Consider the following 4553-nt stretch of genomic DNA (forward strand, 5'->3'; position numbering starts at 1 on the left):
CCTCCTGTTTTTAATGAACTGCTGCATGAATATTTAACAAACATTCAATGAAATGCTAAAAAGAGCTTTCAAGTGGCTACTTAAAAGTACTATACACTACTTTACACTGCAACATGCAGAACTTTGCAGTATTTTCCCTAACTGTTCTAAGGCTTCTTGTGAGATAAAAACATGCTTTCTGCATCAGAAATTGAAGATATAATGGCATAAAATTTCTGAAGAAAACAAAGAATTTTTTGCACATTTTGATCTGACCCCTGTTGGACAGGATTCTAATCTTTCAGTCTATGGGGTGAAAGTTCACTGTTGTGCCAGCATAACCTGCACTGATTTGTTTTTATTCTGCAGTTTGCTACTGCATCTGTAAAATGTATATTTACTAAGGAGATTGTTAGCAAGAAGTCTGAAACTGAACACTAAATCAGTGAATAGCTTGATTGTTCAGGCTCTAAGATGATGCTGGGCCAAAAATAAATAAATAACAGAAATTGTCTCTTCTACAGAATCCCTAAAGCTAGAATCTTTAGTGGTCTTCTCCAGCTCCCCAAGTATTGAATATTACGTTCTGTGTTCATCTCTTACTGTCAGTTGCATATTTCAATAAGTCTTGCCTTGCCTGGCTGTGCATCAAAGAATACTGTCAGTACTCTTCATTACCCAATGTCCTATTAGACAGTGACTGGCTCAGATATTTACTCTGTTAAACACTGTAAACCAATAATTCAACTTCCAAAAAGAAGAAAAGATAATAAAATGAAAAAAAAACCAAAAAAGCGCCAAAAAACGCCAAAAAGGAAAGGAAATGTTAAAAAGCCTAGATACAGATCAACCTTGTACTGCAGAAATTAGCCTGGCCTGAATATCAGATGAGTCTTTTAAACCCATATTTTTGTATTTCTGTCAAGTCATCTTGCAATTTATGAGACAAATCTAGCTTCAGTTCTCATGCCTCAGAATACCAGTCCTTGTGATTGCGGACAGATTTTTCTCTCCCCTTTGCCACCTGGCAGCTTTTGAGCCTCAGATAATTATATTTCTGTCTGTTATTAAAATCTTTTTGCATCTATGATTTAAAATAAAGATGCGTGTGTACTTTGCAGGATGAACCTAGTATCGATGGAGGGGAGGAGGAAGAAGTCATTTAAGGACTGCCTCTGCTACTGGTAAAGGCAATTGTGAAAGGATCAGTCCTGTGACCAGGCATATGCAAACTTACCCACCTATTGTGCAGCACCCCAGTGGGGTTGGCAGGACCCTGAATGAGCTCAGATGTGTGCCAATGCAGACATGACTGTTGATTCAGACCAACGGACTGGAAACCCATCAGCACAGGAACCTTCCTTGCCTTTTCCTGTGTTTATAAGCAAGCTGCAAGCTGTCAGAGTCATATGTGTAAATTAATTATTATAATCTCTCACATTACTGTTATATTTTGGGGGACCGGCACTGTAAAGGACAAACACTTATTTTTCTGTGAAGTTGAAAGTGTGAGGCAGTGCTTAATATGCATTGAACTTGGAGACCATAGCAGACCTGCAACCTTAGGACTCTTCCAGTAACACTTTCAGGGGGGTGTCTGAGTCTGTGCAATTCTTCCAGTGATTTGTGAGGATAAATAATCCATTTTTTTTCAGGATCTCGGGCTATAAACCAGACTTTCATTCTGTGATACTGTTAATTCTTTCCTCTTCTAAAATGTAATTATATTGGTTGCACATTTTTCATTTACTGTTATAGAACAGCTTGCAAACAAGGCAGCCTTGCCTCAGTTTAAGTTCAGCTGGATCATGATTAGCCAAGATCTTAAACTAAAGATCTGAAGATCTCATGGTAAAGCATGAGCAGAGCTTGGGAAAGTATTATTTGAAAAAGCATTATTCACTTTTTTCCTTCCAAGTTTCCTGCCTCTTTGTCCTGGTTTCAGCTGGGATGGAATTAGTTTTCTTCCTAGTAGCTGACACAGTGCTGTGTTTTGGATTTAGGTTGAGAATAATGTTGATAACACACCGATGTTTTAGTTGTTGCTGAGCAGTGCTTACACTAGTCAAGGGCTTTTCAGCTTCCCATGCTCTACCGACTGAGAAGGCTGGAGGTGCACAAGAAGCTGGGAGGGGGCACAGCCAGGACAGCTGACCCCAACTGGCCAAAGGGACATTCCATACCATGTGACGTCATGCTCAGTACACAAACTGGGGAAAGCTGGCCGGGGGGGCCGCTGCTTGGGGACTGGCTGGGCATCACTCAGTGCATGGTGAGCAATTGCATTGTGCATCACTTGCTTTGTATATTCTTTTATTATTGTTATTATTATTACTATTTTATTTTAATTATTAAACTGTTCTTATCTCAACCCATGAGTTTTCTCACTTTTGCTCTTCCGATTCTCTCCCCCATCCCACCGGGGTGGGGGGAGAGTGAGTGAGAGGCTGTGTGGTGCTCAGTTGCCAGCTGAGGTTAAACCATGACACTCTTTAAATACTTAAGCCTCCTCAGATGTTCCTCACTGTTTCTTCAGTGGCTTTTTCTTCTGGATTTCAAAACTCTAGGTGTAAAAGTCATTTCTTGTGAAGCACATCTGAGCTCTTAGCATTTTCACCGCAAGCAGGATTATACTTAATGCACTTTGTGAGGATTATGTATGTTTATACACATCACAGTAAGTTGTTTGCAACCACTTATAGAAAACTGTCATCGCTTAACCCCAGCTTCTAGTTACTCATTGCAAACTGAGTTCACAGAACTTCCTTACTATGAATGTTTGTAAAAACATAAATTTAAGGTGCTATAAGTGAAGGAGGTGAAGGTTGACAAGTTGAGCACCTAAATTTATGAGTTGCATAAATCCTGGCACTGGTGCACTGACTGAAGTCCAGACTAAGTCCACTAAGTCCAAACTAAATATCAGAACTTGAAAAATCTGTCCCTTCCTTTAGCTGTTTTGTCTCCTTTCTGTAAATTTGCTTAACCATTCGTTTTGTATAAAGATAACCACAAATTATTCTGGCTTCAGAATATCTACTCATATCTACAAATACCTAAATAGAGTTGGTTTATAATCTGTGTAAAGACATATGCATTTTGTTATAGGACTTATAAATTGCTTCTTCATTTTCCATTCTCCTTGCCAGAGAATAAGAGTAAGCTGGACCATGAGATGGAGAATCTACACTGAATAAAGAGCTGTTATAAGTGCACCCCAAATTATTAGTTACATTACTGTTAAAGTTCATTGAAAGTCTCTAATTAATATGTATGTGCAGGGAGAAAGGACAGTTTGCAGAATTATACAAGAATATAGTATCCTTAAACAGATCAGTGGTGGTGTCTCATCAGTAATACTGTTGGATGTGCTAGTCAATCTGTTGTTCAAAGAGCACACATCAGGTTTTGAAGATCTTTGTAAAAGGGTGGTGAGAATGATAAAGACAATGTGAATGTCTTTGCAAAGAAGTTGAAAAAATGGGATGTTTTACCACAGGAAGCAAATCAGAAAGGATATCAGTAAAAGTGTGCCAAAAAATGAACAGCAAGAGGAAAGAAAACTATATTTCTGTTCTCTCTAACTCATGGCACAAGAAGGAATCACCGAATGAAATTAGTAGTCGGAGATACAGAATAGATCCAACAGCTTTTCTTCCAACAAGGTAAAAATAGACTGTAGAACTCATTAAGGTAAAAAATTTAGCTACTTTTTAGAAGGTCTCATCATTCATACAGATAACAAGAATATCCAGGCTCATCACTTTTAATTATAACAAAAGGTTTGGCTTAGCTTTCCTGTGTTAGAAATTAGGTGAGATTTCTGAAGTTTCCCATGGAATATTAAACTACCTTTATTGTGTATCCTATTGCTCATAGGTTAACACACTATGAAATCTGTTCAATAAATGTAATAAGCTGCACCTTAAAACCAGCTAAATTTCTTTTCTCCGCAAATCCAGCCTACTGTAAGTAAACAGATTGTCCCCAGATAAACTATACATCTACTGTTGTCACAAGATAACAGCAAAGATGGATGATTACAGTTGAACTGAATATTTTCCAAGTTACATTATCAGTTGCAAATAAAAAAAAAGTTTAAAAGAAAACAACTTAAGAAAAGTATATTCCTTCTTGAATATAACATTGTAACCTTCTCTGTGGATAATTAAGAAAACAGGTTTCACCTTCTGTTGAAGCATCAGTGCAAAAGCTGCATAAATGTACACCTCAGAACATAGAAATTCCAACTCAGATATGCAGATTGAGCCCCCCAAAATTGTGCCTGTGTGGTGTACGCAGACAAGATAACCTCACAGACTTCTAGTAACACATACATTATTACAGCCTGTACTTGGGTCTTACTCAACTCTCCTTCTACAGAGAATGTGAGAGGCTAGCATAAGTAACCTGGAAACTGTCCTAAATTACTCTTCAGTAATTCAAGACGTTTACACAGAAACAGGCTTCCATTAACAGAGCTTAATATTGTAGGTTGAGAGCACACTGGATAGCAAGCAATGCTCCAGAGAAGAGGACTGACACTGCCCCCTGTGCATCAATCCGTCTCCTAG

Source organism: Aptenodytes forsteri, unplaced genomic scaffold, assembly GCF_000699145.1.
Source record: "Aptenodytes forsteri isolate BGI_AS27 unplaced genomic scaffold, ASM69914v1 Scaffold115, whole genome shotgun sequence".
NCBI lineage: Eukaryota > Metazoa > Chordata > Aves > Sphenisciformes > Spheniscidae > Aptenodytes > Aptenodytes forsteri.